This window comes from Ranitomeya imitator, chromosome 1 (genome assembly GCF_032444005.1).
Source record: "Ranitomeya imitator isolate aRanImi1 chromosome 1, aRanImi1.pri, whole genome shotgun sequence".
Taxonomy (NCBI): Eukaryota; Metazoa; Chordata; class Amphibia; order Anura; family Dendrobatidae; genus Ranitomeya; species Ranitomeya imitator.
In genome coordinates this window covers 370848841-370873180 of record NC_091282.1, presented here as the reverse complement: position 1 = coordinate 370873180, position 24340 = coordinate 370848841, and the positions used below count along the sequence as shown (strand labels likewise).

The 24340-nt window shown below is 42.8% G+C and overlaps 1 gene segment (V, D, J or C); it reads right to left on the bottom strand.

The window, feature by feature from the left end:
• Window positions 1-24340, bottom strand: part of LOC138672974 (immunoglobulin gamma-1 heavy chain-like) — a 606081-nt gene that overhangs the window by 26583 nt on the left and 555158 nt on the right.

Sequence of the window (24340 nt, the reverse complement as noted above, 5' to 3'; positions counted from 1 at the left end):
CACCCTTTGCAGGCTGTTTTCCAAACTATCAATTGGTGTAAACAGTGTCTGAAACACATATAATTGAAATTTTAATACATTTCCTCTTCAGGTATAAATTTCTGTTGCAAATTGCATAAAATTACTCAATATTATGTTGAGTCCCTTTTATTACGTATTTGCATTTTGCAAACCGACAATTCATTTAAGGTTCTCAAATGGTACCTACTAACCTTTACCTGCATACCAAATGCATAACATCTATTAACCCCATATAAGTAGATGATACAGATTGGACTTAAGAATGTCTTCCTTTCCTTGAGAACACATTGGGCCTGGTTCATTACTGCATTTACACATTTTTTTTCAGTCTACTTTACTGTAATTTATGTTTTTTTTAATATGTTCAACTCTTTTTTTGTGTTTGACATTGTGAGCAAGGATTGGGGTTTCCAGATATTCTCAAGCTGATTCATCAATTGTGACTTTAAAAAAAAATTGTTTACATTTTTTGTTCAAATTGGCTCCAGTCAAGTTATTTTTGTGATTATGAAATTTTGCACTATTTTAGCCAAACGTGACTTTACTTACTAAAAAGTTGCAAAAAAAGATTAAAAAGAGCATTTTTGATTTTGCACAAAATTATTGAACCACCAGTTTGAAGAATTTGATGCAAAAAAATTCCCAAAATACCACAAGACAAAAAATGAAAAGTGACTTAATTAATGGCAAATTATAAATTGAACCAATAGTGTATTTAAAAGAGCACAGAGCAGATTTTGAAATCGAGAATGACAGCATGACCTAATTCGGATTTGCTCCATAATTCACCTGTTGCAGTACAAGGGGTGACATTCTGGCAAATCAGCAGATAAACTCACAGCAAAAAAAAATTCAACTTTTGCTATCAGTTTCAGGTCATATCTTGCGAACAGTGTTGGCCCTATAGCTATACAAGTCTGGACCAAACTGCCCTTTTTCATACAATTTATATTGAGCTACTGTATTCAGATCTCACTGCAACCAACTTTACTTATATTGGCATAAAATAGTTTTACTCCGATTTGCCATAAATTTCAATGTCTCTCTATCCACACTTTGATATCTAGAATTAATTTTACAGTAAAAAGCTGGCGATAGATACTTCTATACAGTTGTACAAACCTGCTAGAATATCTAAAACTATACTATTAAACTTCTATCTTGCCTAACATTTCGCCTACATGTTTTGAAAGCTAGAATCTTGCAACAATACTGTACGTTCCCACATACGGAAAACACTTTTTGCTTATAGTAGCTGCATTGAGCATGAGATTTCGAGAAATCTTATGCATATTTTGCAAACAATATCCTTAGCACTTATTGACCAGCTTTGAGGATTTGCAATCCAAAACATCATTTTATGCTGATTATGTCAAAACATACGGGTACCTCACTTTCCACAATCCATTGGCATTGACCCCTCCCCAAAAAAAGTTTCTCAACTGTCTCCTACCTGAAAGTCCGTGAAAATCGGACAGCGCTTGGATAATAAACGAGTGCAGTCCGATTTTTTTATTACAGACCCATAGACTTTTGTTGCCGATTTTGATCCGATGTACGGATCAAAATAGGACATGATTCTACGAATTGTTTGGCCTGTGAAAAATCACAGACATGTGAATGAGTCTCATTCACTATTATAGGTGCGAGTGCTATCCAAGAAATTCATGGATCGCACTTGTATGCAATAAACAGATGTGTGAATGAGGCCTTACAGTGGTTGATTAATTGGGACTAATTCTTTCTAAACAGAGTTGCTGAAAATAGGCTGATCCCCACATATCTGTGAGCTGATATTCTAGGTAACCAAACATGGGAGATTGGCAGACAGCCACACTACAAATGCAGTATCATTTGATACCCAGTCAGTGGAGTGAGTGACCATCTAGTATACAGGTCCTTCTCAAAAAATTAGCATATAGTGTTAAATTTCATTATTTACCATAATGTAATGATTACAATTAAACTTTCATATATTATAGATTCATTATCCACCAACTGAAATTTGTCAGGTCTTTTATTGTTTTAATACTGATGATTTTGGCATACAACTCCTGATAACCCAAAAAACCTGTCTCAATAAATTAGCATATCAAGAAAAGGTTCTCTAAACGACCTATTACCCTAATCTTCTGAATCAACTAATTAACTCTAAACACATGCAAAAGATACCTGAGGCTTTTATAAACTCCCTGCCGGGTTCATTACTCAAAACCCCCATCATGGGTAAGACTAGCGACCTGACAGATGTCAAGAAGGCCATCATTGACACCCTCAAGCAAGAGGGTAAGACCCAGAAAGAAATTTCTCAACAAATAGGCTGTTCCCAGAGTGCTGTATCAAGGCACCTCAATGGTAAGTCTGTTGGAAGGAAACAATGTGGCAGAAAACGCTGTACAACGAGAAGAGGAGACCGGACCCTGAGGAAGATTGTGGAGAAGGACCGATTCCAGACCTTGGGGAACCTGAGGAAGCAGTGGACTGAGTCTGGTGTGGAAACATCCAGAGCCACCGTGCACAGGCGTGTGCAGGAAATGGGCTACAGGTGCCGCATTCCCCAGGTAAAGCCACTTTTGAACCATAAACAGCGGCAGAAGCGCCTGACCTGGGCTACAGAGAAGCAGCACTGGACTGTTGCTAAGTGGTCCCAAGTACTTTTTTCTGATGAAAGCAAATTTTGCATGTCATTCGGAAATCAAGGTGCCAGAGTCTGGAGGAAGACTGGGGAGAAGGAAATGCCAAAATGCCTGAAGTCCAGTGTCAAGTACCCACAGTCAGTGATGGTGTGGGGTGCCATGTCAGCTGCTGGTGTTGGTCCACTGTGTTTCATCAAGGGCAGGGTCAATGCTTTATGGTGATGAAGATTTCATTTTTTCAGCACGACCTGGCACCTGCTCACAGTGCCAAAACCACTGGTAAATGGTTTACTGACCATGGTATTACTGTGCTCAATTGGCCTGCCAACTCTCCTGACCTGAACCCCATAGAGAATCTGTGGGATATTGTGAAGAGAAAGTTGAGAGACGCAAGACCCAACACTCTGGTTGAGCTTAAGGCCGCTATTGAAGCATCCTGGGCCTCCATAACATCTCAGCAGTGTCACAGGCTGATTGCCTCCATGCCACGCCGCATTGAAGCAGTCATTTCTGCCAAAGGATTCCCGACCAAGTATTGAGTGCATAACTGAACATTATTATTTGATGGTTTTTTTGTTTGTTATTAAAAAACACTTTTATTTGATTGGATGGGTGAAATATGCTAATTTATTGAGACAGGTTTTTTGGGTTATCAGGAGTTGTATGCCAAAATCATCAGTATTAAAACAATAAAAGACCTGACAAATTTCAGTTGGTGGATAATAAATCTATAATATATGAAAGTTTAATTGTAATCATTACATTATGGTAAATAATGAAATTTAACACTATATGCTAATTTTTTGAGAAGGACCTGTATATAACGCCATGTCCTCCAAATCTGAAGTTAATTCATGCAGCATTTCTTCCCTCTGGCTAACAATGTCTTGAGTAGGGAAAACCCTCACCTTTACTTTCATCCAGACGAGGACCGGCTTCACACATCCGACATTCATGATCCAAGTACGGACCACGATGTACGGACTAGCTGTGTGTCTCTGAAGCCTATGAGGTTGTTGCGTTTAGGTCAAAAGAACTATGGCCACTCTGTAGATCGTAATCTGCACTTGGACTGTGAATGTTGGATGTGTGATACTGGCCTTAAAATTATGAATGGTCATCCTGCAGCTAGTCTAATAATTAAAAACACCCATAAAAATGTACTAGTAGTTGTAATTGTGGTAATTGTAGTTCAATGAGTGAAATGTGAGGTTCAAGCATTGCAGTGTAAGGCCAGGATCACACACAGCGAGATACGACAGAGTCTCGCAGGTTAAAACCAAGCTCTGGCACCGGCACTCCGAAGCGGAGCGTGCAGCCGAATAGCAATACATGGAGCTGCATGCTCTGCTCCAGAGTGCCGGTGCCAGAGTTTGTTTTTAACCTGCGAGACTCGGCCGTATCTCGCTGTAGTGTGATCCCGGCCTAAGGAGTGAAATGTGCAACTCAACCGTCGCAATGAGAAGAGTGAAATGTGAGGGTCAAACTTTGCAGTGAAAAAAGTGAAATGTGCGGCTCAACCATTGCAGTGAAAGGAGTGAAATGTAAAGTTCAATCATTGCAGTGCAAGAAAAGAAATATGAGGCCCCCCTGCACTTTTTTCCTCAATGTTATCTGCAGTAGTAAATATGGAGGCTTATAATGCTGCAGCGTACATTACAAACATGGATATAATCCCACCACTCTCGATCTGCAGATTTTAAAATACTCCCCATCTAATTTAGGGAGATATGCAAGGCTAAATGTGCGGCTCAACTATTGTAGTGCAAGAAGTGAAATGTGCGGTTGATTCAACCATTGCAGTGCAAGGAGTGAAATGTATGGCTTAGGGTACCGTCACATTAAGCGACGCTGCAGCGATATAGACAACAATGCCGATCGCTGCAGCATCGCCGTGTGGTCGCTGGAGAGCTGTCACACAGACAGCTCTCCAGCGACCAACGATGCCGAGGTCCCCGGGTAACCAGGGTAAACATCGGGTTGCTAAGCCCAGGGCCGCGCTTAGTAACCCGATATTTACCCTGGTTACCTAAAAAAAAAAAACATACTTACATTGCGGTATCTGTCGCGTCCCTCGCCGTCAGCTTCCCGCACAGACTGTGAGGGCCGGCCGTAAAGCAGAGCACAGCGGTGACATCACTGCTATGCTTTACGGCCGGCGCATCACACACTGATTCAGCGATGTCAGCGGGTGATCCAGCGACAAAATAAGGTGCTGGCCTTCTAGCTCCGACCAGCGATGTCACAGCAGGATCCTGATCGCTGCTGCTTGTCAAACACAACGATATCGCTATCCAGGACGCTGCAACGTCACGGATCGCTATCGTTATCGTTCTAAAGTTGTTCAGTGTGAAGGTACCTTTAACCATGGCAATGGAAGGAGATAAATGTGCGGCTCGGCTCAACCATTCCAGTGCAAAGAATGAGATGTGCAGCTCAACCATTGCAATGAAAGGAATGAAATGTGCAGCTTAACCATTGCCGTGCAAGGAGTGAAATGTGAGGCTAAACACTGCAGTGAAACGAGTGAAATGTGAGGCTAAACACTGCAGTGAAACGAGTGAAATGTGAGGCTAAACACTGCAGTGAAACGAGTGAAATGTGAGGCTAAACACTGCAGTGAAACGAGTGAAATGTGAGGCTAAACACTGCAGTGAAACGAGTGAAATGTGAGGCTAAACACTGCAGTGAAAGGAGTGAAATGTGAGGCTAAACACTGCAGTGAAAGGAGTGAAATGTGAGGCTAAACACTGCAGAGAAAGGAGTGAAATGTGAGGCTAAACACTGCAGAGAAAGGAGTGAAATATGAGGCTAAACACTGCAGTGAAAGGAGTGAAATGTGAGGCTCCCCTGCACTTTTTTCCTCAATGTTAGCTGCAGTAGTAAATATAGAAGCTTATAATGCCGCAGCATACATTACAAACATGGATATAATCCCATCACTCTCGATCTGCAGATTTGAAAATACTCCCCATCAAATTTAAGGAGCCATGCAAGGCTAAGATTTTTATCCATTATTTCTCCATTGGATTGCAGTGCATGAAACTTGCTTCTGCTAGTTCTTTAACTTGATAAAGCTATGTATGTGCCCACTATGCCACTGTGAGCTTGTAAGCTTGTAGAGCTTACAATTCCATTGAGCGATTTCATGGAGTCTGGTAAAGTAGTAAATATACTGCCCTTGCCTGTTCTTGTATTGCGAGAAATGTGCCCCTATTTCTATGTAGCCTTACAAAGCAGGGTGTTTTTCTACTACAGCGCTCTATGCTTGCAGAGCTTGAAATTTACCATTGCTCTTTCAAGTAGCCTGTAAAAAGACCGGTGTGGTCTACAGGGATTGGCAGTGCCAAGTTTACTCCTGTTATTTTAGGTAGGTTTGTGCTTAAAGGGGTATTTTCATCTCAGCCATGGCTAATATGGCAATATCCATCTAAGTGCCTCAGCCACAGGCGTTCCGAGCTATAGAAACAGCTGAGCGGGCCATGCTGCCATCTTTTTGTTGCTTCCATTGATAGGTTTGCTACATTGTTTCCATAGCTACCAACGCTGTTTCCATAAGTCTAGCACCATTAATGGCTCAGAGGGGATACATTTTCCCAGTGTATCCCAATACTGTCTAGGTTTGCATAGGTTACAATGTGCTCCTGTTCTTTCATGTAGTATGACAAATCTGAATACGTCCCTAGTATTTCTCTCCAGATTTGCAGAATTTTGTTTCTTCCCCAGCTATTTCATGTGGTATTGCAAGGTTGAACATTTTTCCTAATACCCTTCTTTAGACGTTGCATGACATTTACACCTGCCTTATAAATAGCTCTGTGAGAGCTTGTATAGGTTACGGCTTATTCCGGTACATTCATGTTGCCTTACACTTTCTATACTACCTTGGACAGGACTGTACTCAGTGTGCTAGTGCACAGAATGGATTCCCCACACGTGGACCTTAGGGTAGAGTGGAAATAATTGCTGTATGCATTATTATCGTCTATTTTATTAGCTTTAATTGTGCTGAATGGTACACCTGTCCTTGATGCAGAAAAGCACAGATACAAGCACCTCCATAAATCGATGATGTGACTGTCTTCGCCTAAGACTATACTTTATACTACCCCTGAACCTAAATCTAGTCATATATCTGGCAGGCTGGCCAGAGCTATACCTTTATGCTCCTATGCACTACCTGCATCATTTACTGCTAACTGGAATATTTTGCCGTTCACTGTACTTCACCTATGTAATGTTTTCTCCTGTAGGCAGTTAAATAACTTGAAGCTCATGAACCCTAATGCAAAACATAGACCCCAAGTATCACAGGTGTTTAAAAATACTGTTCTTGTCAGATAGGCAAAAAAGGTATCTTGGGCCTTACCCTGTGCTCTAGGGCCAGGGTGCAACAGCAGTCCCTGCACCCACTATTGATATACCTCTGCATGTACCTTTGGCAGCAACTTTGCCAAAAGCTAGCTTAGCTATTGCAGGGTTATGCTCTAGGGCAGTGTTCCCCAACTGCAGTCCTCAAGAGCTGCCAACAGGTCATGTTTTCAGGATTTTCTTAGTATTGCCCAGGTGATGGAATTATCCGCTGTGCAGTACTAAGGAAACTCTTAAATCATGACCTGTAAGGGTATGCTCTAGGGCCTTGGGGTGCAACTGCAATCCCAGCACCCATTATAGTTATTTTTTTGCATGAAGCCTTCCAAAGCTGGCAGCACCTTTGCCAAAAGCTAGCTGAGCTATGGCAGGGCTATGCTCTAGGGCAGTGTTCCCCAACTGCAGTCCTCAAGAGCTGCCAACAGGTCATGTTTTCAGGATTTCCTTAGTATTGCCCAGGTGATGGAATTATCCACTGTGCAGTACCAAGGAAACTCTTAAATCATGACCTGTAGGGGTATGCCCTAGGGCCCTGGGGTGCAACTGCAATCCCTGCACCCACTAAAGTTATTTTTTTTTTTGCATGAACCCTTCCAAAGCTTTCAGCACCTTTGTCAAAAGCTAGCTGAGCTAGAACTAAGTAGTTCTACCCAAGCCTCCAAGCATGTAGATCCTCTCCTGCATCTCTATGCATCCTTGCAAGTTTGGGTAAATCCCTGAATAAGCTTGCAAAACCTGAAACATAAGGCTGTGCTTTTATAGACCCTTCAAAATTGTCATTGACTCCATGAATAGCTAATAGAGCAGAATTAGCACTAGGCTTGCAGGAGTATGCTCTAGGGCCATTGTGCGACTGCAGTCCCTGCACCTACTATAGTTATTCCCCTGTATGTCCCCTTCTAAAGCTGGCAGCAACTTTGCCAAAAGCTAGCTGAGCTATTGCAGGGCTATGCTCTAGGGCAGTGTTCCCCAACTGCAGTCCTCAATAGCTGCCAACAGGTCATGTTTTCAGGATTTCCTTAGTATTGCCCAGGAGATGGAATTATCCACTGTGCAGTACCAAGGAATCTCTTAAATCATGACCTGTAAGGGTATGCTCTAGGGCCTGGGAGTGCAACTGCAATCCAAGAACCCATTATAGTTATTTTTTTTGTATGTACTCTTCTAAAGCTGGCAGCACGTTTGCCAAAAGCTAGCTGAGCTATGGCAGGGCTATGCTCTAGGGCAGTGTTCCCCAACTGCAGTCCTCAAGAGCTACCAACAGGTCATGTTTTCAGGATTTCCTTAGTATTGCCCAGGTGATAGAATTATCCGCTGTGCAGTACCAAGGAAACTCTTAAATCATGACCTGCAAGGGTATGCTCTAGGGCCTGGGAGTGCAACTGCAATCCCAGAACCCATTATAGTTATTTTTTTGCATGTACTGTTTTAAAGCTGGCAGCACATTTGCCAAAAGGTAGTTGAGCTAGAACTAAGTGGTTTAACCCAAGCATCAAGCATGTAAATCCTCTCCTGCATCTCTATGCATCCTTGCAAGTCTGGATGAATCCCTGAATAAGCTTGCAAAACCTGAAACATAAGGTTGCGCTTTTAAAGACCCTTCCGAAATTGTCATTGACTCCATGAATAGCTTATAGAGCAGAATTAGCACTAGGCTTGCAGGAGTATGCTCTAGGGCCATTGTGCGACTGCAGTCCCTGCACCCACTGTAGTTATTCCCCTGCATGTACCCTTCCAAAGTTGGCAGAAATATTGTCAACAGCTAGCTGAGCTATGGCAGGGCTATGCTCTAGGGCAGTGTTCCCCAACTGACGTCCTCAATAGCTGCCAACAGGTCATGTTTTCAGGATTTCCTTAGAATCTCCCTGGTGATGGAATTATCCGCTCTGCAGTACTAAGAAAACTCTTAAATCATGACCTGTAAGGGTATGCCCTAGGGCCTTGGGGTGCAACTGCAGTCCCTGCACCCATTAAAGTTATTTTTTTTGCATGAACCCTTCCAAAGCTGGCAACAACTTTGCCAAAAGCTAGCTGTGCTAGAATTACGGTAAGTAGTTTTACCCAAGCATCAAGCATGTAGATCCTCTCCTGCATCTCTATGCATCCTTGCAAGTCTGGATGAATCCCTGAATAAGCTTGCAAAACCTGAAACATAAGGCTGTGCTTTTATAGACCCTTCCGAAATTGTCATTGACTCCATGAATAGGTTATAGAGCAGAATTAGCACTAGGCTTGCAGGAGTATGCTCTAGGGCCATTGTGCGACTGCAGACCCTGCACCCACTATAGTTATTCCCCTGCATGTACCCTTCTAAAGTTGGCAGAAACATTGTCAAAAGCTAGCTGAGCTATGGCAGGGCTATGCTCTAGGGCAGTGTTCCCCAACTGCAGTCCTCAATAGCTGCCAACAGGTCATGTTTTCAGGATTTCCTTAGAATCTCCCTGGTGATGGAATTATCCGTTGTGCAGTACCAAGGAAACCTTTAAATCATGACCTGTAGGGGTATGTTCTAGGGCCCAAGGGTGCAACTGCAATCCCTGCACCCACTAAAGTTATTTTTTTTATGCTTAATACCTTCCAAAGCTTGCAGCACCTTTGTCAAAAGCTAGTTGAGCTAGAACTAAGTGGTTTAACCCAAGCATCAAGCATGTAAATTCTCTTCTGCATCTCTATGCATCCTTGCAAGTCTGGATAAATCCCTGAATAAGCTTGCAAAACCTGAAACATAAGGCTGTGCTTTTATAGACCCTTCGAAATTGTCACTGACTCCATGAATTAACACTAGGCTTGCAGGGGTATGCTCTAGGGCCATTGTGCAACTGCAGTCCCTGGACCCACTATAATTATTCCCTAGCATGTACCCTTCTAAAGTTGGTAGCAACATTGTAAAAAATCTCTAGGGCAGTGTTTCCCAACTGCAGTCCTCAAGAGCTGCCAACAGGTCATGTTTTCAGGATTTCCTTAGTATTTCCCAGGTGATGGAATTATCCATTGTGCAGTACCAAGAAAACTCTTAAATCATGACCTGTAAGGGTATGCTCTATGGCCCGAGGGTGCAACTGCAATGCCAGCACCCATTAGGCTGCCGTCACACTAGCAGTATTTGCTCAGTATTTTACATCAGTAAACCAGGAGTGGAGCAATTAGAGGAAAAGTATAATAGAAGCATATGCACCACTTCTGCATTTATCACCCACTTCTGGTTTTGGCTTACAAATACTGATGTAAAATACTGACCAAATACTGCTAGTGTGACGGCAGCCTTATAATAATTTTTTTTGCATGAACCCTTCCAAAGCTGGCAGCACCTTTGCCAAAAGCTAGCTGAGCTATGGCAGGGCTATGCTCTAGGGCAGTGTTCCCCAACTGTAGTCCTCAAGAGCTGCCAACAGGTCATGTTTTCAGGATTTCCTTAGTGTTGCTCAGGTGATGGAATTATCCGCTCTGCAGTACTAAGAAAACTCTTAAATCATGACCTGTAAGGGTATGCCCTAGGGCCCTGGAGCGCAACTGCAATCCCTGCATCTACTAAAGTTATTTTTTTTTTTGCATGAACCCTTCCAATGCTGGCAGCACCTTTGACAAAAGCTAGGTGAGCTAGAACTAAGGAGTTCTACCCAAGCATCAAACATGTAGATCCTCTCCTGCATCTGTATGCATCCTTGCTAGTCTGGATAAATCCCTGAATAAGCTTGCAAAACCTGAAGCATAAGGCTGTGCTTTTATAGACCCTTCCAAAATTGTCAAAACTGTGAATAGCTAGTGGAGCAGAACTAGCACTAGGCTTGCGGAGCTTCATGTTTACTCTTATACATTAATTAAAGAATGTAAAAGCATTGGACACTTTTACTGAGATTCATAGGCATGATCTTGTATTGCATGACCTCAACTTAGCTTTTACAGCCTGAAAATTCACCCAATGCCATGGCATTAAAGTATAACTCTGTATCTTCATTCATGTCTGTCTAGTGTAAAATTTACAAAATCCATCCAGCCCTACAGATACTTTTCTATAATCTGTATAGCGTTATAGTACATAAAACTAAGCTCATAAATCAAAGAACCAGCTCTAACAATCCATAAACTACATTACTGTATGTTGATTTCCTGCACAAATCCTCATCTCTTTTCCCAGTTGATACATCAGCGGCTGCATACATCAGTGCAGAACGTACCAGATGTATTGCTTTTCTTGATAACTATAGCTACAGACCCAGCTGACTGCACCGCACGTTTGGTTTTGATATAAATGACATGCTTGATTACAAAGCGCTTTTCATAGCTCGATCTTAGATATTCTATATTCACCACTGAAAGTCACGAGTAATAACCATCTGTATTACCATAATTTATGAAAGTAATCTCAGTATTAGTCATGTGCACAGCCCTACAGTTCTACAGCTGCAATAACTAGCAATATTATCTAATACACAAGTCAGCAATGTCTTTCATATGTCACGGTACAATATTACAATTTGCCCGGTGATGTATGTTGTAACCTTTATTTCTAATATGTATGGGCAGATACATTTTGGGGGATTTGGGGGATTTTTTTTGCACGCATTCAAGGCAAATCTGTCCTCTAGCAATACAATAATAATGTTCAGATAATCACCTGTTCTCAGAAATGACTTCATTTCTCTCTGAAAACTTGTTCTTTACTAGTATCTGTTTTAAAGAGAAAGAAAAAAAAAAAGAGTATATAGATGGGTAAATAACAGACATTGTAATCCAGGCATTAGGAATATTTTTTCAAGAAAACAATCCTTAACCATTTAGTTCAGAATTAAAAAAAAAAATAAATATGGTAAAGCAAACAAAAACTGAAAACTAAGCGTCACATACAATTAACACAAAAATAATGTAGGTGGATGATCAGACTTATGGCACCTTGTCTTTGTAGAGTTAAGTTCACACATGGCAGATTGGTTGTAGAGTTTTCTGTGATTGTTCCATACATCTCAATAGGGCTTACAGACATCCATGTGTATGCTGCAGAAATAATCATATTCCAATCTATACAACGGAAATGAAATTGCAAAAATGTCTCTAATAAATAAGCTCTATGCACGTATATCATTAAATTAAAACACACATTCTGATTATAAATTAATCTTATATCTTTTTCCTCTCTATGTTCTCATTATTTGCTATCGCCCACAGTAAATTACCTGGAGGGAAGCAAAGTAATGACTATTCGAATTTCGGTGATGGTTACAGGTCACTTGTGACTTGATAATAACTGAAGCCTGTTACATTATACAGATCACAAATGATAGATATTGTCTAATGTCTTATAACAAATCTACTACCATGATGAAATCTTACCTCTGTAGAACAACTCACTTCCATCTAACCTGGTGCCCTTAGTATGCCAACTAAAGGAAGCAGAGCAAGGCCAGCAAGGGCATATCCGGTTTAGTTTTTCATTTCTCGCCTAAGAAACACAACATCATTTCTTGTAATCAGCTCATTAGAATATCTAGGCTGATATTGGCTGGTAAATACATTTTGTAGCTTTGTTTGGCTGTTATTTCAAGTTCAGTGACTGGGGGAGAATGTGAAAGAGATAAAAATAGGATCACACTATACATATTCAAAATGTCAAAACTAAATGTGTTCATAAAAAAAACAGAAAAGTCCATACAGATCTTTATTCCTACAGAGAAAAAAATGATAATAGGTAGTAAAAGCACTAAATTATAAATGAAAACTAGCTGTTAATGTAATGTTTGCATTTATTTTGAACTTCTTTTTTTGGCTATTGCATATACATGTATTTCTTAAAGCTGTAACTTTATTAAGACTGTCACTTTTAGCCTAAGGTCAGATGGCCATAGATTCTCTTATTCGAGAGAATCGGGCTGATTATGCAAATGACACCCTGATCAGAGTTTGACCAGAGTGTATACATAATGTGATAGGATTCTCTAGGATGAAGAGAAAATGGAGAACCTCTGGAATGTTTCAACGGATCCTGGTGATTCTGACAATGTTTTCTTGTGACATATTGTACTTCATGTTAGTGGTAAAATTTCCTTGACATTACTTGAGTTTATTTGTCAAAAAATGCAAATTTGGTGAAAATTTGGAAAATTTTGCAATTTTGCAACTTTGAATTTTCATGCCTTTAAATCACAGAGATATGTCACACAAAATACTTAATAAGTAACATTTCCCACATGTCTACTTTACATCAGCACAATTTTGGAGCCCAAATATTTTTTTTTAGGGAGTTATAAGGGTTAAAAGTTGACCAGCAATTTCTCATTTTTACAACACCATTTTTTTTAGGGACCACATCACATTTGAAGTCACTACTATGAGGGGTCTATATGTTAGAAAATACCCAAGTGTGACACCATTCTAAAAACTGCACATCTCAAGGTGCTCAAAACCACATTCAAGAAGTTTATTGACCCTTCAGGTGTTTCACAGGAATTTTTGGAATGTTTAAACAAAAATTAACACTTAGCTTTTTTGCAAAAAATTTATGGAGCGCCCCCAAGGGCTAGGGGTTACTCGGAGCCTGGCCCTTATTCTGTTCTCAGTGAGGATGTCACGGTGGCTGACCCACTCCGTGGCCCTAGGGGAACGTCCATTGATAAATTGGGGGAAAGGTCTTTAAAGGGAAAATGTTCGTGACGCCACCTGTGGTATTCGATCAGGGTGACCGACGCTGCTTAGGGGTCTGCTGGGGTGATGTTATGGCAGCTAGATGGTATACCTTCCCACAGGTGAAGTATGTCCCCAGGGCTTCCCAGAGTGTAGATGGTGGATGGTGGATGATGTAAGACACAGTGAATAACGAGGACACAAGGTTGCAGTCTCTTTACCTTTACTGAAGGCTTCAGCATCCACAGTCCAGGTTAGGGACCACAGGGTAGGCACAGTCCGACCGGTGTGAAGGCAAATCCAGAGTCCCCTTATCCAGGTGGAATTCAATAGCCTTCCTCTAGCGCCTGAGTGTTGTAGTACCTCCCTGCTGAGCTCCTCGGTGAGGTCCTCACAACTATCATAGGTGTTAAGTCTCTTTCTCTCTGTCCCCCTGATGGATAGGACAAACCCATATGACTGATGGCCTGAGGCTTTTTATAGGGACCCTAGAGACGCCCTAGCCCCCACAAGTTGCCACTGTGCCTCCTTGGTATATGGTCGGGCAGCCAACGTGGAATCAACTATCCTGCCAGTCTCTGACGTAAAGCATAGAGTTCCTTACTCCCTCGGTGTTCTGGATTCAGAAGGAGGCAGCCTGCTTCTAGCTGGTCTCCCCCTGATGTTCCTCTCCTTTTGCTATGACTTCGTTTCTCACTCACTGCAACACAATTCCTTTCAATGTCTCTTTCTTTGGATGCTGCCACACGTGGGGCAGGCGCAGCTCCATGAACCCTCGTTCTCCCACAGACCTTCCGTCTGCTTTCCTCTCCTCGTTCTCACTTTCTGTCCAGACTACCAGTTTTTCCCAATTGTGAGGAATGCCCTAATAGATAGAAGCATGGCTCCCCCTGGTGGCCTGGAGTGTGAAGTGTGTATTGTGGTTGTAATACCTGGATAGAAGATCTCCTTCATTGCCTTCAGACGCAACATCACTCCCCCTGGTGGAAGAATAACATTACTGCAACGACCAGGATTCTGGGGCGCTGCATTTACTTCTGATCCAATTTGTTTTATTTCACCAAGGGTAACATGAGAAATTGGACCCCAAAAGTTGTACAGTTTGTCCTGAGTATGCCGATACCATTTGATTTTTCAATGCAAAATTAGATGGAATTTTGATAGGACGCCATGTCGCGTTTGGAGAGCCCCTGATGTGCCTAAACAGTGGAAAACCCCCAAAAATGACACCGTTTTGGAAAGTAGCCTCTCTAAGGAACTTATCTAGATGTGTGGTGAGGACTTTGAACCCCCAAGTGCTTCACAGAAGTTTATAATGTAGAGCCGTAAAATTAAAAAATAATTTTTTCCACAAAAATGGTCTTTTAGCCCACAATTTTTAATTTTCCCACGGATATCCAGAGAAATTGAACACAAAAAGTTGTTGTGCAATTTGTCCTGAGTACGCTGATACGCAATATGTGGGGGGGGAACCACCGTTTGGGCGCATGGGAGAGCTCGGAGGGGAAGGAGCGCTGTTTTGGAATGCAGACTTGATGTGCCTAAACAGTATAAACCCCCACAAGTGACCCCATATTGGAAACTAGACCCCCCAAGGAACATATCTAGATGTGTTGTGAGAACTTTGAACCACCCCCAAGTGTTTCACTAAAGTTTATAACGCAGAGCCGTGAAAATAAAAAATCATTTTTTTTCTACAAAAATGATTTTTTAGCCCCGAATTTTGTATTTTCCCAAGAGTAACAGGAGAAATTGGACCCCAATAGTTGCTGTGCAATTTGTCCTGAGTACGCTGATACCCCATATGTGGGGGGGCATCATTTGGGCAAGTGGCAGAGCTTGGAAGGGAAGGAGCGCCTTTTTGAAATGCAGACTTTGATGGAATGGTCACGTTGCATTTGCAGAGCCCCTGATGTGATGTACCTAAACAGTATAAACCCCCACAAGTGACCCCATATTGGAAACTAGACCCTCCAAGGGACTTATCTAGATGTGTTGTGAGAACTGTGAATCCCCAAGTGTTTCACTAAAGTTTATAACGCAGAGCTGTGAAAATAAAAAATCCTTTTTCTTTTCCACAAAAATGAATTTTTAGCCCCCAGTTTTGTATTTTTCCAAGGGTAACAGGAGAAATTGGAACACAAAAGTTGTTGTCCAAATTGTCCTGAGTATGCTGATACCCCATATGTGGGAAAAAACTACTGTTTGGGCACACGTCAGGGCTCGGAAGGGAAGTAATGGCATTTTGGAATGCAAACTTTGATGGAATGGTCTGCGTGCATCATATTGCTTTTGCAGAGCCCCTGATGAACCTAAACAGTAGAAACCCCCCACAAGTGACCTCATATTAGAAACTAGACCCCCAAGGAACTTATCTAGAAGTGTTGGGAGAACTTTGAACCCCCAAGTTTTTCACTAAAGTTTGTAACCCAGAGCCGTGAAAATAAAAAATCATTTTTTTCCACAAAAATTTTTTAGCCCCCAAATGTTTATTTTTCCAAGGGTAACAGGAGAAATTGCTTTGCAAAAAGGAAAAAAAAAAGAGCATGAACTGCACATCCCAAAATCATACGTTGATCTAAAGCCGCTAGGTAAAAATTTATATACTGAACATGAGGTTTTCAGTTTAACATTCTGATCAGACTGTCTGAAGCCCACTGCCACTTCACGGCAAACCTCGTAGTGGGTCCTATTGCTTTCAATGCTCCTTTCATTTTGGTGCTGGTGCTGTGTGGTGGCCATTGTTGCTGTGGCTTTGTGCTGGTGGAGCGGCGCGGTCTGGAGTCATGGGGGCTCAGTCTCGCAGCATGGGTGCTGTGGGGCAACAGGCCGTCCGCCCTGCTGGTGCGTGGCCACCGTGGCGGTGGTTGCCGCACGGCTCCGCTCCGTTAGGGCGATAGGACCCACTACGAGGTTTGCCGTGAAGTGGCAGTGGGCTTCATACAGTCTGATCAGAATGTTAAACTGAAAACCTCATGTTCAGTATATAAATTTTTGCCTAGCGGCTTTAGATCAACGTATGATTTTGGGATGTGTGGTTCATGCTCCTTTTTTTTTTCCTTTTTGCAAAGCATGTTCTAGTCTTCTTCTTGGACCAGCACTCCTCCCATTTGGCACAGGTGATTTTAATTAGCAGTACACTGCAAAGTATGGGGTCTAGCCCATTTTGGCTCTCACAGAAGAGCTGGAGGAAGGTGAGTTTCAATGCTCCTCTCATTTTGGTGCTGGTGCTGTGTGGCGGCCATTGTTGCTGTGGCTTTGTGCTGGTGGGGCGGCGCGGTCTGGAGTCATGGGGGCTCAGTCTCGCAGCATGGGTGCTGTGGGGCAACAGACCGTCCGCCCTGCTGGTGCGTGGCCGCTCTGGCGGTGGTCGCCGCACGGCTCCGCTCCGTTAGGGCGATAGGACCCACTACGAGGTTTGCCGTGAAGTGGCAGTGGGCTTCATACAGTCTGATCAGAATGTTAAACTGAAAACCTCATGTTCAGTATATAAATTTTTGCCTAGCGGCGTTAGATCAACGTATGATTTTGGGATGTGCGGTTCATGCTCTTTTTTTCCTTTTAACAGGAGAAATTGGACCGCAAAAGTTGTTGTCCAATTTGTCGTGAGTACGCTGATCCCCCATATGTGGGGGTAAACCACTGGTTGGGCTCACAACAAAGCTCGGAAGGGACGGATCACTCTTTTACTTTTTCAACGCAGAATTGGCTGGAATTGGGATCGGACACCATGTCACATTTGGAGAGCCCCTGATGTGCCTAAACAGTGGAAACCCCCCAATTCTAACTCCAACCCTAACCCCAACACAGCCCTAACCCTAATTCCATCCCTAACCATACCCCCTAACCTCAACACAACCTAATCCCAACCCTAACCATAACCCTAACCACACCCCTAACCCAAAACACACCACTAACCCTTATCCCAACCCTAACCACACCCGTAACCCCAACACACCCCTAACCCAAAACACACCACTAACCCTAATTCCAACCCTAACCACACCCGTAACCCCAACACACCCCTAACTCCTACACACCCCTAACCCTAATCCCAACCCTAACCATAACCCTAACTAAACCCCTAACCCTAATCCCAACCCTAACCCGAACTGTAAAAGTAATCCAAACTCTAGCCCCAACCCTAACTTTAGCCCCAACCCTAACCCTAACTTTAGCCCCAACCCTAACCCTAACTTTAGCCCTAACCCTAAAGGGAAAATGGAAATAAATACATTTTTTTATTTTATTATTTTTCCCTAACTGAGGGGTGATAAAGGGGGGTTTGAGTTACTATTTATATTGTGTTTTTATGTTTGGCAGCTGTCATACACTAAAAGACGCTTTTTATTGCCAAAAATAGTTTTTGCATCATCATATTTTGAGAGCTATAATGTTTTCATATTTTGGTCCACGGAATCATGTGAGGTCTTGTTTTTTTGCGGGACGAGTTGACGTTTTTATTGGTACCATTTTCAGGCACATGACATTTTTGATCGCTTTTTATTCCAATTTTTGAAAGGCAGAATGAACAAAAAGCAGCAATTCATGAATTTCTTGAGTTTATTTGTCAAAAAATGCAAATTTGGTGAAAATTTGGAAAATTTTGCAATTTTGCAACTTTGAATTTTCATGCCCTTAAATCACAGAGATATGTCACACAAAATACTTAATAAGTAACATTTCCCACATGTCTACTTTACATCAGCACAATTTTGGAGCCCAAATATTTTTTTTAGGGAGTTATAAGGGTTAAAAGTTGACCAGCAATTTCTCATTTTTACAACACCATTTTTTTTAGGGACCACATCACATTTGAAGTCACTACTATGAGGGGTCTATATGTTAGAAAATACCCAAGTGTGACACCATTCTAAAAACTGCACATCTCAAGGTGCTCAAAACCACATTCAAGAAGTTTATTGACCCTTCAGGTGTTTCACAGGAATTTTTGGAATGTTTCAACAAAAATTAACACTTAGCTTTTTTGCAAAAAATTTATGGAGCGCCCCCAAGGGCTAGGGGTTACTCGGAGCCTGGCCCTTATTCTGTTCTCAGTGAGGATGTCACGGTGGCTGACCCAGTCCGTGGCCCTAGGGGAACGTCCGTTGATAAATTGGGGGAAAGGTCTTTAAAGGGAAAATGTTTGTGACGCCACCTGTGGTATTCGATCAGGGTGACCGACGCTGCTTAGGGGTCTGCTGGGGTGATGTTATGGCAGCTAGATGGTATACCTTCCCACAGGTGAAGTATGTCCCCAGGGCTTCCCAGAGTGTAGATGGTGGATGGTGGATGATGTAAGACACAGTGAATAACGAGGACACAAGGTTGCAGTCTCTTTACCTTTACTGAAGGCTTCAGCATCCACAGTCCAGGTTAGGGACCACAGGGTAGGCACAGTCTGACCGGTGTGAAGGCAAATCCAGAGTCCCCTTATCCAGGTGGAATTCAATAGCCTTCCTCTAGCGCCTGAGTGTTGTAGTACCTCCCTGCTGAGCTCCTCGGTGAGGTCCTCACAACTATAATAGGTGTTAAGTCTCTTTCTCTCTGTCCCCCTGATGGATAGGACAAACCCATATGACTGATGGCCTGAGGCTTTTTATAGGGACCCTAGAGACGCCCTAGCCCCCACAAGTTGCCACTGTGCCTCCTTGGTATATGGTCGGGCAGCCAACGTGGAATCAACTATCCTGCCAGTCTCTGACGTAAAGCATAGAGTTCCTTACTCCCTCGGTGTTCTGGATTCAGAAGGAGGCAGCCTGCTTCTAGCTGGTCTCCCCCTGATGTTCCTCTCCTTTTGCTATGACTTCGTTTCTCACTCACTGCAACACAATTCCTTTCAATGTCTCTTTCTTTGGATGCTGCCACACGTGGGGCAGGCGCAGCTCCATGAACCCTCGTTCTCCCACAGACCTTCCGTCTGCTTTCCTCTCCTCGTTCTCACTTTCTGTCCAGACTACCAGTTTTTCCCAATTGTGAGGAATGCCCTAATAGATAGAAGCATGGCTCCCCCTGGTGGCCTGGAGTGTGAAGTGTGTATTGTGGTTGTAATACCTGGATAGAAGATCTCCTTCATTGCCTTCAGACGTAACATCACTCCCCCTGGTGGAAGAATAACATTACTGCAATGACCAGGATTCTGGGGCGCTGCATTTACTTCTGATCCAATTTGTTTTATTTCACCAAGGGTAACATGAGAAATTGGACCCCAAAAGTTGTACAGTTTGTCCTGAGTATGCCGATACCATTTGATTTTTCAATGCAAAATTAGATGGAATTTTGATAGGACGCCATGTCGCGTTTGGAGAGCCCCTGATGTGCCTAAACAGTGGAAAACCCCCAAAAATGACACCGTTTTGGAAAGTAGCCTCTCTAAGGAACTTATCTAGATGTGTGGTGAGGACTTTGAACCCTCAAGTGCTTCACAGAAGTTTATAATGTAGAGCTGTAAAATTAAAAAATCATTTTTTCCACAAAAATGGTCTTTTAGCCCACAATTTTTAATTTTCCCACGGATATCCAGAGAAATTGAACACAAAAAGTTGTTGTGCAATTTGTCCTGAGTACGCTGATACGCAATATGTGGGGGGGAACCACCGTTTGGGCGCATGGGAGAGCTCGGAGGGGAAGGAGCGCTGTTTTGGAATGCAGACTTGATGTGCCTAAACAGTATAAACCCCCACAAGTGACCCCATATTGGAAACTAGACCCCCCAAGGAACATATCTAGATGTGTTGTGAGAACTTTGAACCACCCCCAAGTGTTTCACTAAAGTTTATAACGCAGAGCCGTGAAAATAAAAAATCATTTTTTTTCTACAAAAATCATTTTTTAGCCCCGAATTTTGTATTTTCCCAAGAGTAACAGGAGAAATTGGACCCCAATAGTTGCTGTGCAATTTGTCCTGAGTACGCTGATACCCCATATGTGGGGGGGCATCATTTGGGCAAGTGGCAGAGCTTGGAAGGGAAGGAGCGCCTTTTTGAAATGCAGACTTTGATGGAATGGTCACGTTGCATTTGCAGAGCCCCTGATGTGATGTACCTAAACAGTATAAACCCCCACAAGTGACCCCATATTGGAAACTAGACCCTCCAAGGGACTTATCTAGATGTGTTGTGAGAACTGTGAATCCCCAAGCGTTTCACTAAAGTTTATAACGCAGAGCTGTGAAAATAAAAAATCCTTTTTCTTTTCCACAAAAATGAATTTTTAGCCCCCAGTTTTGTATTTTTCCAAGGGTAACAGGAGAAATTGGAACACAAAAGTTGTTGTCCAAATTGTCCTGAGTATGCTGATACCCCATATGTGGGAAAAAACTACTGTTTGGGCACACGTCAGGGCTCGGAAGGGAAGTAATGGCATTTTGGAATGCAAACTTTGATGGAATGGTCTGCGTGCATCATATTGCTTTTGCAGAGCCCCTGATGAACCTAAACAGTAGAAACCCCCCACAAGTGACCTCATATTAGAAACTAGACCCCCAAGGAACTTATCTAGAAGTGTTGGGAGAACTTTGAACCCCCAAGTTTTTCACTAAAGTTTGTAACCCAGAGCCGTGAAAATAAAAAATCATTTTTTTCCACAAAATTTTTTTAGCCCCCAAATGTTTATTTTTCCAAGGGTAACAGGAGAAATTGCTTTGCAAAAAGGAAAAAAAAAAAGAGCATGAACTGCACATCCCAAAATCATACGTTGATCTAAAGCCGCTAGGTAAAAATTTATATACTGAACATGAGGTTTTCAGTTTAACATTCTGATCAGACTGTCTGAAGCCCACTGCCACTTCACGGCAAACCTCGTAGTGGGTCCTATTGCTTTCAATGCTCCTTTCATTTTGGTGCTGGTGCTGTGTGGTGGCCATTGTTGCTGTGGCTTTGTGCTGGTGGAGCGGCGCGGTCTGGAGTCATGGGGGCTCAGTCTCGCAGCATGGGTGCTGTGGGGCAACAGGCCGTCCGCCCTGCTGGTGCGTGGCCACCGTGGCGGTGGTTGCCGCACGGCTCCGCTCCGTTAGGGCGATAGGACCCACTACGAGGTTTGCCGTGAAGTGGCAGTGGGCTTCATACAGTCTGATCAGAATGTTAAACTGAAAACCTCATGTTCAGTATATAAATTTTTGCCTAGCGGCTTTAGATCAACGTATGATTTTGGGATGTGCGGTTCATGCTCCTTTTTTTTTCCTTTTTGCAAAGCATGTTCTAGTCTTCTTCTTGGACCAGCACTCCTCCCATTTGGCACAGGTGATTTTAATTAGCAGGACACTGCAAAGTATGGGGTCTAGCCCATTTTGGCTCTCACAGAAGAGCTGGAGGAAGGTGAGTTTCAATGCTCCTCTCATTTTGGTGCTGGTGCTGTGTGGCGGCCATTGTTGCTGTGGCTTTGTGCTGGTGGGGCGGCGCGGTCTGGAGTCATGGGGGCTCAGTCTCGCAGCATGGGTGCTGTGGGGCAACAGACCGTCCGCCCTGCTGGTGCGTGGCCGCTCTGGCGGTGGTCGCCGCACGGCTCCGCTCCGTTAGGGCGATAGGACCCACTACGAGGTTTGCCGTGAAGTGGCAGTGGGCTTCATACAGTCTGATCAGAATGTTAAACTGAAAACCTCATGTTCAGTATATAAATTTTTGCCTAGCGGCGTTAGATCAACGTATGATTTTGGGATGTGCGGTTCATGCTCTTTTTTTTCCTTTTAACAGGAGAAATTGGACCGCAAAAGTTGTTGTCCAATTTGTCGTGAGTACGCTGATCCCCCGTATGTGGGGGTAAACCACTGGTTGGGCTCACAACAAAGCTCGGAAGGGACGGATCACTCTTTTACTTTTTCAACGCAGAATTGGCTGGAATTGGGATCGGACACCATGTCACATTTGGAGAGCCCCTGATGTGCCTAAACAGTGGAAACCTCCCAATTCTAACTCCAACCCTAACCCCAACACAGCCCTAACCCTAATTCCATCCCTAACCATACCCCCTAACCTCAACACAACCTAATCCCAACCCTAACCATAACCCTAACCACACCCCTAACCCAAAACACACCACTAACCCTAATCCCAACCCTAACCACACCCGTAACCCCAACACACCCCTAACCCAAAACACACCACTAACCCTAATCCCAACCCTAACCACACCCGTAACCCCAACACACCCCTAACTCCTACACACCCCTAACCCTAATCCCAACCCTAACCATAACCCTAACTAAACCCCTAACCCTAATCCCAACCCTAACCCGAACTGTAAAAGTAATCCAAACTCTAGCCCAAACCCTAACTTTAGCCCCAACCCTAACCCTAACTTTAGCCCCAACCCTAACCCTAACTTTAGCCCTAACCCTAAAGGGAAAATGGAAATAAATACATTTTTTTATTTTATTATTTTTCCCTAACTGAGGGGTGATAAAGGGGGGTTTGAGTTACTATTTATATTGTGTTTTTATGTTTGGCAGCTGTCATACACTAAAAGACGCTTTTTATTGCCAAAAATAGTTTTTGCATCATCATATTTTGAGAGCTATAATGTTTTCATATTTTGGTCCACGGAATCATGTGAGGTCTTGTTTTTTTGCGGGACGAGTTGACGTTTTTATTGGTACCATTTTCAGGCACATGACATTTTTGATCGCTTTTTATTCCAATTTTTGAGAGGCAGAATGAACAAAAAGCAACAATTCATGAATTTCTTTTTGGGGGCGTTTATACCATTCCGCGTTTGGTGAAATTGATAAAGCAGTTTTATTCTTCGGGTCAGTATGATTACAGCGATACCTCATTTATATCATTTTTTTATGTTTTGGTGCTTTTATACAATAAAAACTATTTTATATAAAAAATAATTGTTTTTACGTCGCTTTATTCTGAGAGCTATAACTTTTTTATTTTTTCGCTGATGGAGCTATTTGGCGACTTTTTTTACAGGACAAGATGAAGTTTTCAGTGGTACCATGTTTATTTATATCTGTCTTTTCGATCGCGTGTCATTCCAATTTTTGTTTGGCGGTATGATAATCAAGCATTGGGTTTTTTTGCCTCGTTTTTTACGGTGTTCAGTGAAGAAGTTACCTAGTAAGACAGTTTGATAGGTCAGGTCGTTATGGACACGGCGATACTAAATATGTGAATATGTGTACTTTTATTGTTTTTTTTATTTACATAAAGAAATGAATTTATTGGAACAATATTTTTTTTCTTTATTTAGGAAATTTTTTAAAAATATGTTTACACATGTTTTTTTTTTTTTTACTTTTTTACTTTGTCCCAGGGTGGGACATCACTATATATCACTATCACTTTGCAGAGCACTGTGTCAGAGTCAGATCAGCGATCTGACATGCAGTGCAGGAGGCTTGCCGGCACCTGCTCTCATCACGTTGTTCTGAGGGTCTCAGGGAAGCACGCAGGAGCCCCCTCCCTGCGCGATGCTTCCCTGTGCCACCGGAATGTTGCGATCTTGTTTGATCGCAGTGTTCTGGGGTTATTGTGCTGGGAGCGGTCCGTGACTGCTCCTAGCAGTCAAGGCATGGGTCGCCTGCCTTGTTATATTTATTTACCGTATTAAGTTTCACTCTGGGTGAGAAAACAAAAATGCAGATGCATTGTCATGGGTACCCCTTGGGTCCTCGGGTGAGAATGTTGACAACCAACTTGAGGACCGTGAAACTCTGGCCTTGGGGCAGATACCTATCTTCCGAAGTGTGGTAC